Raw genomic sequence first — 13,300 nt, 5'->3', positions numbered from 1 at the left:
CATCGGCTCCCACCCCATCCTACTAAAGCAAGAGGTCAGCAGGGCAGCTGGAGACACCACCGCCTCCCACCCGCCCAAGAGGCCTGGAAGGAAAAGGGAGCTCAAGAAAGGCCACAGACTGTTTCCTACCTTCTCTGGTCTCCAAAGATCCTTTTTCTCAGTAAAAACATAAAAGGCCCCAAAAATAATAATAATAGTACATACCAAGAAAAGCACAAAAAATTCAACCAGGCATAGACATACCTGTAGGAGAACTTTTAGGAGACAATGAGATTTGAGGTTTCACGAGGTCAATAAGGGGATTGGATATCAATAGAAAAAAATCCTGGGGGGAACGATTAGCTAAAACTAGGAACGAGGATACAGGGAACTTCTTGGGGATGTATTTCCCCCTAAATATGGCAGAGAAGAGTCAGGAGCAGCCTGTTGGAGAGGCGGGTAAGGGAACCACCTTTGCAAGGCCCAGGGACGCTCCCTGATGTACCTTCAAGTCCAGGCCAGCAGCTGTTCTCAACCCTCTCCTGCCGATGAAAAGCTTTCCCGTGCCCCCAGCTCCTCCCAAGTTAAACCTCTTCAGGTGCTTCACCTGATGTAAATCCAGAGTATTATTCAGGTTCCTTCTTGTTCACCTGCTCAAACTCTTTCGAACCCTCCCAGGTCTGTTGTTTCTCTCCACTTTTAACTCCATCTTGTCTCTTTCCCCCAGTATCAAAATTCGGCCATAACCCTAAGAACAGATCAACTCCAGCTGTCTACATTTTCTCCTAGGTGTTGGAAAAAAGCTCTGCGCCTGTCTCCTCACCTACGTGTCTTGCTCCCATGCCTGGGCCAGTCACCACTGTCCCCCTGAACAACCCCTCCTGGGCTTCCTGCCAGAAAATATTTTGCAAGTTTCACTTGAATTTGTACATGGCATACTTCTGAACATGTAGATAATATATAAGGCCAACCTATTTTTGGAGCTAAGAGTGACAAAAATCTCAAAACTACAATCTGCCCTAAGCTGGTTTTGCCCTTAAAAAAAAAAAAAAGTTCTTATGAAATACTCGAATTTCTTCAGTTAACACAAATACAGATGGTGACCTAAAAGTTCAAGTAATGGCCCAAAGTGAGGGGAAGTGTAATGTTGATTCTGATTTACAGAAAGTGAATCTGACTCATGGCAAGGTCCTGCAGTCTCACATGAACTCATTCTGCCTGTAAATGCGCCGGAATCAATGGTGAGCAAATGTCAACTCTGGCCAGGCAGGCAGAAGCACTTTGTTTTCCGTTGTGCGGAAACGCCAGATCCCCATGGTTTCTGACAAAGGCCCTCGTCAAGCCGGTGTGTCATCATTTGCGTTTGCCACGGCGGCAGCTCGACCTGCGCGAGGACCCACTTCCCAACTTCCCGGCATCTCTTTGGCTTCCTCGGAGCGAAGGCAGGCGGGCCAGGCCCACGCGGGAAGCAGCGCCACCTGCTGGAAGCCGAGTGACGGAGCAGCGGACTGGAGTTGATGGAGGAGACCAAAAAGTCCTGTCGGTGCCATTGGCTTTGAGGCAACAGCCACGGCCAGGCCTGACTGGAAAAAGAACAAAAACACTAGCAGAAATATGCACCCTTTATCCAAACCAACCCTTAAGGCCACACACCATCCCTTCCTCACCATAGAACGCGGGTGGTGTGTGTGCACACGTGTGGAGGTATAGCGAGATTGCATATTCAGGGGTGTCTCTACTGACCTCCCAGAGGTAGGGAAAGTGATATCATGGTCATCCTCCTTGCTGGATTTGTAAGCAACTCCACAGCTGACAGAAACTTTTACATACAATATCCCAGTTAATCTCCCACTACTCTGTACAAGGAGATAAAAGTCTCAACCTAATGAGTTCCCTGGCTCTCCTAGTAGAATTACTCATAACTTAACCACGTTTGAGGATGACAGCTAACTAATGAGCTTTCCCCTTTTCAAAAGACTTTGCCCACATGGAAACAAAGGCTGTCACAATCCCCCAGCCAGACAGAACTGGCTGTCAGCGTGGAGGAGATCAAGGGCTGACTCCGAGATGAAGTAAACTGCAGCCAGCTGTGGGAAGGAGAAGTCTGCAATCAAACCTCAGCGGCTTCCAAGCGGCTGGTAGTGGGAAACTCACAGGAAATTCATGGCCTGTGCAGGTCTTTGCCAGCAACTCTTTGGCTCTTTAGAGATGTGCTCACTTTAGAGATGTGTCACAATCATGAGGAAACTTTCCCGGCCTGAGAGGTTCCTGACCTAAACCCATGAGCATCTGTGGAAGCAGGAGGCCTGAAAGACAAAGCAAAGGTGTGTTGGACGAAGGGTGCTGCTACTTCGGCAACGTGGAAGTGTTTGCTGACAGTGCTAGGGACACCAGTAACACAACACATTGATTCTTTGGGATTTTCCTGGCGACTGAATAAAAAGAACTACAGTCTCTTGAGAGCTTACTGAGGCCAGGCAGTAGGCTAAGTGCTTTACCTTTGTGGGGTTTGTTGTTGTTTGTTTTCACGTGATCCTCACAAATGCTGTATAAGACATGCGCTATGATCAGCCCTGTTTTACAGATGAGGAAACTGAGGCCCAGAGAGGTTAAGAGGTCTGCCTAAGATTACACAACACGGAGGAGTCAAAGCCAGACTCAAGCCCAGTTCTCTCTGGCCCAAAGACTGTGCTCCTGTCGTTTACTGCCTCTCAGCTGTCAACGCCCTACTAGGCCCTGAACTAGAGTATATTTTACTGTTCGTTTCAGGGCCAAAATGATTCATCAGCCACATAACCACCCCACTCATTTTCACTGACCCCCTGAGCATGAAAGCAGGGCTTGAGGAAAGACCTTTCATCCACTTTGTTTTGAGCCAGGGCAACAGACTGGGAATGGTTGGAACAAATAGTTCTGGGTCAGAGGTCAGGGGACAGACTGGACTCTGGTGGCGAAAACAAACAAGGCCTCTCCCGGGGGCTCTTGGCGCCATGAGGGGCCCCACGGGTGGAACCTGCACAGGCATCTCTGGATGGGATGCACCCGGGTCTGAGGGGCGGGCCTGGCCCATTCTTAAGTGCGGGGCGGGGGTGAGGGATGAGGAAAGCGCTGTCCCGGAGACAGCGTCCAGTTCTGGCACATACCGGCTGTGGAACACGTGACAGACAGACGCAAGGAACCACGGACGGCGGCGCCATCTCTGAGGACTTAAGGGATTCCGCGCTTGCCACCGCATTGTAGGAACGCGGCGCTGAGCTGTGGGCTAACGTGAGCGGTGAAGGAGGCCGTGCGGACGGGCTCCGGGGTCTGCAGATGCAGAGCGTCAGGGTTATATCACTTCCACCACCACCACAACAAAGCACTATTATGCTCATTAATCCTGGCGCGCACTTTTACATGCCAGAGGGCAGAGGGACCTTGCCAGTCTTTCACCCTCCGGTGAAAACTTTCCGGACAGCGTTCCACAGTTTGAAGTTTCCCGGGAAGCAGCTTGACCCGGTCGGGTAATCCGACGGGCATGTCCCTTACAGCCGTCCCACACGGCCCGAGTTCACTTCCACCAACGCCACTGCTCATCTCCCCACGAAGCGAACCAGTCCTAAAGGCGAAAGAAAATAGTGCCGGGTTTACATCTAAAGGCTCCGAGGGGCGCAGATGGATGGCAGTGAGCGGGAAGTGGTGCTGAGAAGCAAGGAAGCGGAGAGCCGGCCAAGCCCCTCTTCCCTGGCCTCCGGGGAAGGCCCATCCCCGCTGCGGGTTCCGGCCAGCCACGCGGAAACTGGCGCTCAGCACGAGCCTCAAGCCCTCAGACGAAAGCCTGTTGTCTGGGAGGCGCTGTGGGACGCCACACAGCGCTGTTTCTTCCTAAACTTTGTTGTTGTTGTTGTTTGTTCTTCCTTGAATGTTATGTAGATCGTGGAAAGCTATTTCCACGAACTGATTTTTAAAGGTCCCATATGATGAGGGAAAAACCCGTCCGCAGTATTAATGCAGGGGAATGGTTACCTGTAGGCTGGCGCCTCCTATGGTGTTTGAGTTTATCGACGTGCAGAGGCAGAGGGCAATACGGTAAAGGAAGGCTTGTTAGGCTCTGAGGTGAAAAATAGAGAACAGCTGCGTGCTGAACTGTATTCTGGTTGGATGTGACAATACAAAAGAGAAATGGGGAACCTAATTGGTGTGACTCAGTCACGGTGGATGCATGATCTTATGCATGGATCAAAACCCATGGAACCGCACGGCACAGAGAGTGAACCCTAGTGTAAATGATGGACTTTAGTTAATAAGTGTTTCAAAATTGCTTCATCAGTGGTAACAACTGTGCCGACTAATGCAGAATGTTAGTAATAGGACAGGAAAGGAGGATAGATGGGAAATATTTTTACTATCTGCTCAATTTTTCTGTAAACCTAAAACTGCCCTTTAAAAAATGAAATTTGTTACTTTCAGTAAGTGAAAATGAATAAGTAAATAAATAAATACCCAGAAGGAAATCAATCAAAATGTTAACAGTACTATTTATTTTAGAACTTTTTTTTCTTAATAAATTTTATTTTATTTATTTATTTTTGGTTGCGTTGGGTCTTCGTTGCTCCGTGTGGGCTTTTCTCTAGCTGCGGCGAGCGGGGGCTACTCTTCCTTGAGGTGCGCGGGCTTCTCATTGTGGCGGCTTCTCTTGTTGCAGAGCACCGGCTCTAGGCACGCGGGCTTCAGTAGTTGTGGCTGGCGGGCTCTAGAGCGCAGGCTCAGTAGTTGTGGCGCACGGGTTTAGTTGCTCTGCGACATGTGGGATCTTCCCAGACCAAGGCTCAAACCGGTGTCCCCTGCGTTGGCAGGAGGATTCTTAACCACTGCACCACCAGGGAAGCCCAATAGTACTATGTTTGGATGATGAGATTATGACTAACTTTTGTGTTTTCACTTTTCAAATTTCCTACATTCTCATTTTGTCTATCTTTACATGTCACTTTATCAATCAGGTAAATGTACAGTTTTAAAATCTTGTCTGAGTGACTGTTCTCTGAGGCAGAAACTGTATTTGCACAAAGTGGTCTGTTGTCTAGTTCTCTTTACACAGTAGGAACTAAATTTTGCACCTTTAGATATGTCTTCAACTCTTTCAGCCTTGTAGCCTGAAAATTTGCTGTCTCGTGGCTCAGGAGATTAAAGCAATAATTACAAGGGGGAGGAATCCAAGCCTTCAAGGAATAACTGTGTGGGTGACTGTAAACTGAAAATCTCTTCTTAAGTAGCCGGTGTGGCTATCTTGAGAAGCATCTATTAAATAGCTTCGATGAGCAGAGAGTGATGGGTGCTGATATAAAGCAAGATCCAAAGATGTTGTGTAATTAAACAAGAAGCATTGATTCTACCGTGTAGAAGTTGCAGCAGTAGAGTTGGCCTGAGAATTGGGGACAGTTATGCCAGGAAAACTCTTAGCTGAGTTCCTGATTCTTGGCAAACCGGTCAATAAATGATTTCTGATATTTGAGAGCATTAGAAGAGTTTGTTATATCCTGGTTTTAGAGCTAATCCTTCATATTAGCGTTGTTTTGCAATCTACAATGCATCTTCTCATTGATCTCATTTACTGCTTTCATTTGTTTGCTTTTCAGGTAGCCTTATATGACTGAGCATCTTGAAGACAGGACCACGTCTTATTGATTTTTGTATGCCCTGCTCCTATATATGCCTGCCCCATAGTTGGTTCTTATTGTGGATTAAAGATGGCTGCAAATTCTTTGACGCTTCCTATCAAGAGACAGAGTCTATTTCTCCTCCTTTTGAATCTGGGCTAGCCTGAGACTGCTTTGACCAATTGAATACAGTGTTAAGTGACATTATGGCAGCTCCAAGTTCTTAAGGAGAACTTGGTCTCTCGGAGCCCTGAGCTTTCACATAAGAAGTCCAGCTATCTTGCTGGAGAGTCACGCAGAGAGTCCACGTGGGGAGGGAGATGAGCCCAGCTGAGCCCAGCCTTCCAGCCATCCATCCCAAAGAGGCAGACAAATGGATGAAGCTATTTTGAACACTCCAGGTCTGATCGGCCACCCTGTGAATGTCCCAAAGGACCCCAATTGACTCCACATGGAGCAAAGAATCTCTCAGATAATCTAAGCCCTTCCTAAATTCCCAACTCACAAAATCACAAGACATATTAAAATGGTTGTTTCAGCCAGTGAGCTTTGGGGTAGTTTGTTATGAAACAATAGATAACTAAACAGCTCTCAAGAAACATTTGCTGGTGGATGGATGGATGACCTAGAAGGGCCATTGTCTTTCCTAGAGGAATGATGCTCAGAAATAAAGCAACTTGCCAGAGCTACTGCAGTGGACATTTGTCATCCCTCTCCTCCCCCAGCATCTGAACCTCCTTCTCATTTTGGAGAATTTCCAACCTCCTAAAATAGATCCATCTCACATTATAGAGGCTGAAAATGCCAAATACCCACTTTCTCAGTCTTCCTCAAAGCTAAAGTGCAGGCACGTGGTACAACGTCCTCCAACGGGACACTCTTGCCCCAGACTGTGACTCGGAAGCTGGAAGAGTGAAGAAGCAAGGACTTTGCAGGCTCCATCCTAGGTAGATGGGGCAGCAGCAGCAGGAACCTCAGCAAATGGACCCTCCAGAGGCCCCGTGGCCGCAGCTCCAGCAGTAGGGCCCTGTGTGCAGGCTCAGTGGTGGCAGTGGGGTGAACCGTGGTCCCTGTGCCCAGTCACAGCACTGTCTTCACGGTGTTGTTATGTGGGGCTGCTCCCTGCAAACCTGTCCTCTGTCCCTCCCAGGGGTGTGGCGACCTACTCACTGTTTTTGTAATAAACTCCTTTTCTGCTTACAGCCAGGAGCCCTGACTGATGGCCACACACTCAGGTTTCTCATTCTAGATCGTAAGCTTGATGCGAATACTGTTCAGATGGTGTCCTCAGAGCGCAGGGGGTTTGCAGGGGGAAAGCAGGAGGGCAAGAGAGCAGAGCTCAGAGCCCTCAGCGTCCCCCACCCCTGCTTCAGCCAGAACAGAACTACTTTGGTGTTTTTAATACTGTGATCCTCTTTAAATTTTCTTTGGAAAAATTGTTCTGTTCCTACAAAGTAAGTCTGAAAATGACCACAGACACATATAAAATGACAATGCATGCAATGGATTGTTTGGTGAAGAAAAATTAACAAAAGGAATGATCATTTGAATGTCCCAGTGAGCCCTTGAAACAGACCTTTGTTCCAGAGCAGATGTCTCCAGGCCTTCCTCCTGGTAAAGAAGTGTGAAACAGGACATGGTGGAGGGGGTCACAAAGGCTGCCATCAGCATTCATCTAGATCTGGTTATGTGGAAGGTGTACAGATCGAGCCCCTGACCCCTTCCCTTTTGAGGTTCATTGTTATTTGAACACATCAGTGGGTCAGAGCAGCTGCCTAGGAGGCCAGCAGACAAGCAGCAACATCAGGGAAATGCCCATGAGGGACAATGGAGTCTGGACTGGACCAGGCCCCAGGACAGGGCCTTCTCGGGGAGGGCCTGTGTGTCGGGGTTAGAACTAGTCTTCCTGAACTACGGGGATGCCTTGGAGGCAATGGCTATGTGTGTGAATGTGTGTGTGTACGCCAAAGAGATGTTGACAAAAAGCTGTGACACCAGTAAAAGGCTGGGGAGGAGGACCTTCTCCCCCACCCGCACATCACTAACAACCACTGCTGGACCGGTCACGGGCTGCATGCAGGACAGGTTGCACCCCTGAGCCTCAACCACCGCAGCACAGAGCAGGGCCTCGGTTCAACTCCTGGCACGACCCACAAGGCCCCAGATCAGCACTGATGGGGCTCAGTGGAAATCAACTGGACCAAGTGGCCTTTGGGGTTCCTTGGACTCATCGTAAGACGGAGAACTTCGAGGGGAGGAAAGGACGTTCTCTTGACAGTCATACGAGGGCTCAAGCCATTAACCTGAGGGAGAAGCACAATGCGGGAGGGTGGTTTGTTGTTAATGTTTAGAATCCATGTCTCCTTCCTGCTTCTACAGGTTCTTCAGTGTTGGTTTGGGGAAAGGAGCTGCAGCCATGCCAGTTGGACAATTGGCAAAAGTAGAGATTCCAAGTGAATAATTCACTTCAACTAAAAGGACAACGAGAAGGGGAGTAACTCACACGTGAAGCAGAGCCGGTTCCCAGCTTGTGATGGCCTGGACTGCTGGCTCTATCTGAGTGACCCTACTACCATCTTTGTCATGCAGTCCCCAGTGGTCTTTCACCTGACCTGCAGAAGCAGGTGCTCTGACTGCAGGGCAGTGGCACCTAGAGTCTTGACCTCAGGGTCCCCGTCCATTTCTGTGCTTAAAGTTTCTGCAGCACTTGGCAGCTGATTCAGAATTGCCCATGACCTTTTTCCTCATTGGCCAGTTCCAACGTGTGCCACAACAGCCCAGGCAAGTAGGAAAGGCGGGTGGTGTCGGCTCTGGGCTGGCCTTCACCAGGAGAGCCTGGACTCGCTGCTGCCACTGCAGCAGTAACTGACCAGGTGGGCAGGGACAGGACGCGGAGCTTCCGGTTACACAGAACAGCAGGCCTAGGAAACAATAGGGCCTTATTCTGTACCACTTACTGGGAAGTGTCCTCAATATCTCTTTGCTCTGAGAAACAGAGCCATTTCCTTTGTAACAAGGGCCCACCCTTGTGTGCTGTGCTAGGAGTTTACAGGGCAAGGCCAAGGCTGTGTGCGTGTGGGCACATGTGGGCACATGCTGAGCTTTGGAAACAGGCCTTACAGATGCTCATATACCAACAAACTACCTTTTAACCCTGGTTTCTTAAAGAGTTCAGTTATAATTTTCAAAAGTCCATACGTTAGAATCACAATGAAGAGTCTTTCGAACGTCAGTGTCTGACCCTGAACTTAGACCTGAATATGTCAGCCTCTTTCCCACTGAAGAGGCTTAAAATCTTCCCAGCCATCTTTCTAGATGCCAAGTGAGGCATTCCTGAACACCACACGGTCACTTACAAACTTGGGTTAGAAACGTTCTATCAGCTGAAGTCAATGACTCATTCATGTATGCTTCCAATAGAGACAGAATTAAAATATTTCAGTGACATGTTGTTCTTATAATATATACACAAGATACCAGTGAGTGAATAAGATAATAGCTATCACTTATCAGTGCTTTACATATTCTAATTTATTTATGCCTGTCAACAAATAAAACAAAGACCACCAGAGCTAATAAATAATAAGAGATGGATGGACAATGGATGAAGGAACGGATAGATAAATAGATAAAAAGAAAAAGCTAAGTCTACTGACTTGCCAGACGAAGGAACACAAGCTAGTGATGAAGCAGAAGTTCACTGAGAGGGAAAAAGAGTTCTTAAAGTGCTAGCCAGAAGCAGGTTTCACGTGGTTATTGCTAACTAAGGATTGAGATCCAGTACTCTGGATCTCTCTGGAGAGGACAGAATGAATCCACAGGTCTAAACACAGTTGGTTAAAGACATGGAAACAACCTAAATGTCCATTGACAGATGAATGGATAAAGATGTGGCACATATGTACAATGGAATACTACTCAGCCATAAAAAAGAATGAAATAATGCCATTTGCAGCAACATGGATGCAACTAGAGATTATCATACTAAATGAAGTAAGTCAGACAGAGAAAGACAAATACCATATGATAGCACTTATATGTGGGATCTATATAAAATATGACACAAATGAACCTATGTATGAAACAGAAACAGAATCATGGACATAGAGAACAAACTTGTGGTTGCCAAGGCGGGGGGGTGGCTTGGGGAGGAATGGATTGGGAGTTTGGGGTTAGCAGATGCAAACTATTATACACAGAATGGATAAACAACGAGGTCCTACTGTATAGCACAGAGAACTATATTCGATATCCTATGATAAACCATAATATAAAAGAATATATATAAAAAAGGATGTGTATATATATATATATATATATATATATATATGTATAACTGAATCACTTTGCCATACAGCAGTAATTAACACAATACTGTAAATCAACTATACTTCAATAAAAAAAATAAAAATAAACAGTTGGCTAAAACAAACCTCACTGCTCACTGTTTAGGAAGAGTCTTCAGTTAGGACCATTGAGAGCCTGGTGTGGCAGGGTCTCTCCAAGTTCATGGTCCTTTATCAGCTTCAGCTGGTCAGAGCCAGCTGTGAGAAACACATCTTCAGTTGTTATCTCTCCTAGGCAAGTGCTGCTGTACCAGAAAACGTTCCTTCACATTCCTCACCTTACCAACTCCATCACTTTAAAATTTCACACCAGGAATATTTTATAATTGGAAATTAAGTGTACCTGTTTGCCATCTAGCCCTTTCCTTGCATCTTCAGACCCTTAGAAGGCTGTCACCTTAACCCCTTCAAAAGTGAACTGTATCCTGCAGTTAGGGAGGAAGAGTGGCATACTAAAAAAGCTGTGACAATGCATAATCTCCTGGTTGCAGGTCATGGGGCATCTGATCTTCATCCAAAGACAAATTACTGTGCTAAGCTTCAGGAACAAACTTTATAATAATGTAACAGAGCAACAAGGAGCCATCTGAGCAGTGAGTCTTAGGCAATAAACACACCCAGCAAAAAACCCTCAAAAACAATAACACTACTACTTAATGTCCACTGAAATATAATTTTCCCCCTCTAAAATTACCCTAATTTCTACCAAATATAGCCAAATTAAGACTGATTTATTTGCAAAATAAGTCTGGTTTCAATAAACTTGGCCTGGTCATTTACATAAATGTAATTGATCATACAGGCTCTTTTAAGTCGGCTCTGCTGGAACTTTTTATAAGAAATCTCAAACTGAACTTTTAAAAGGCCCCTCAAGTCCAGGAAAACCACACCAATCTGGCTTGCCATCAGATTCCGCTTGCGATATCTATAGATTTGGGTGGATTCCTCTCTTGAGTTCCCCAAAATATCGAGATTCCTGCACCTGCCAGGAGGCAGCCTTTCTTATTCACCTGCTAACAAGCCTGCTGGGAACATAAGAGTTTCCAATTTCTGCAGGAATCAGGTAGAGAGAAAAGATAAATGTTTCAATTCTACTTACAAAGGTATAATTTACCAAATTGCTGTAAGTCATAATTAGCTTGAGGAGAAAGGTTTCTTTATATCTGGAAAACATAGATTAAAACCAGTAATATTTCAGACAAAACCCAAAAATTATACCATATTCATCAGTTCACTCAGTCCTATGTGACTAATCCTTGATCTTAATCTTCTGTTAACAGTTTTATGAAGCTATCAGGTTTTCCATTAGAATTCTTTAATTTCTTACCCAGTTCAGCAGTATGATCTGAAAGTTATCAGAAACCTGTACTTATCAAAAAGTCATTTCTCTGACTCTTCTTGAAGATGAAGCATTTTTTGCAAAAACATCAGAATAAAACAATAATGGTCCATAAATGACAAAACACTTTAAAAGGCACAGTTAAAGATCTGATTACAATGCAATTAACAAAGAAACTTGATTAATGCTGTGAATACAACATTTAAGATAATAACTAGAGTGCTTGCTTCAGCAGCACATATACTAAAATTGGAATGATACAGAGAAGATTAGCATGGTCCTTGTGCAAGGATGACACGCAAATTCATGAAGCATTCCATATTTTTGATATATGTATATGTATAGCTGATTCACTTTGTTATACAGCAGAAACTAACACAACATTGTAAAGCAATTATACTCCAGTAAAGATGTTAAAAAAAAAGATAATAACTAGAATCATGACTTATAACATTTTACCAAGACATATCAGATTTTTAGAAATTCCATATAATTTCTAGAATATCTTTTTAATAATATTTACCCATACAATATAACCTAAGAAGGTTTATCACCACTCATTTGACAATGCTTTCTATGTAATGTAACATAGCAAATAAGCCTAATTAGTTTATTATTCCTCTCTCTGAGATGCTTCAGGGGTCCTCTCTGAAGCATCCCAAAGTTAGCTAGAGGTCAAAAGAACTTCAATTAGAATTTGATATTTGGAAATTTTGTCAAAATATCAAAAAGGTTTCAAAGCACCTGGTCAAATAGTATCATGGGTCACTGTAGAATAGTACTTATTCACTTAATCAAAGTGACAATAAAAGATTTCAAAAGAAAATTATAACAGATTACCAGTTAAAGAACTTATGGTTATCAGGGGGGAAGGGGGGAGGGATAAATTGGGAGATTGGGTTTAACATATACACACTACTATATATAAAACAGATAACTAATAAGGACCTACTGTATAGCCCAGGGAACTCTTCTCAATACTCTGTAATGGCCTATATGGGAAAAGAATCTAAAAAAGAGTGGATATATGTATATGTACAACTGATTCACTTTGCTGTATAGCAGAAACTAACACAACATTGTAAATCAACTATACTCCAATAAAAATTTTAATAAATAAAATCCTCCCCCCCAAAAAAAAGTCGATCGATATTTTAAGAAAACTTTGTCCTCTTAACAGAGAGAAAACCAAAGTCAGGTTTTGTACCACTTTAACATTAAAATTTACTAAATTAAATTTATTCTAACCTTAGCCCTGACTACACATAGTATTCCTTTCTAAAGATTCTTTTATTTCTCACAAACCTTCTACAACTTTCTATATCCATATTAATTTGTCCCTTATTTTCTTCCCCATTTAGAAATAACCAGCTTTAGGACAAAATTACTTTCTTTTCCCTTAACAAAAAAACATTTCCTTTCCTTACACCTTCTTTTTCCTTGGATACAAAGATATTTTACTTACTAATTTTTAGTAGTTTTAATTGCATATTTTAATTAGAATTCTTAACCTTAAAAAACCTTAGTTTCTAGTGAAAACTAAGTAAGCTATTATGAACTGTTTGTCTTACCAGCACATTCTGGTTGGCAAACTTATAACATTTCTATAACCTAATTTCTTTCCTCAGTGGGGTATGAGACATGTCCAATGAACCCAAACATCTTAGTTTTTCTCTAATAAGACAAAAGTAGGTAAACTTAGACTTGTTTAGCAATTAATTTTCCAGTATCTTATTTGGAAACGATCTGAATATTCAATGAATTCCCATCATTTAACTTCATTTAGCAGTTTCAAGTTACCAAAAATCTAGAGAAAGTATTTTAAGTAGACAGTCCTAAAACATAATTATTCCTAAAGAGTTCACCTAAAAACTCTTATCTCATTTACATTTAATTTACTTAAAAGTTTCATCTTATCAAGTTATATTTCTTGCTGACAAATTTTAATATCAAGAATAATAAGATCTTATTTGATTTCTAGTAAACCTAGGTACAAGTAT

General features: G+C 43.9%; 1 non-coding gene across 1 annotated transcript; it reads left to right on the top strand.

Annotated features, from left to right (window-relative positions):
- Nucleotides 1-11,519: 11,519 nt before the first annotated feature.
- LOC133091666 (U6 spliceosomal RNA) lies at nucleotides 11,520-11,626 on the top strand. Its single transcript, XR_009700991.1, has one exon. It is a non-coding gene; the product is annotated as a U6 spliceosomal RNA (small nuclear RNA).
- The last annotated feature ends 1,674 nt before the right edge of the window (nucleotides 11,627-13,300 follow it).

This window comes from Eubalaena glacialis, chromosome 4, assembly GCF_028564815.1.
Source record: "Eubalaena glacialis isolate mEubGla1 chromosome 4, mEubGla1.1.hap2.+ XY, whole genome shotgun sequence".
NCBI classification, from domain to species: Eukaryota; Metazoa; Chordata; class Mammalia; order Artiodactyla; family Balaenidae; genus Eubalaena; species Eubalaena glacialis.
Note: the sequence above shows the minus strand (reverse complement) of the source record. Positions and strands in the feature narration are given on the sequence as shown.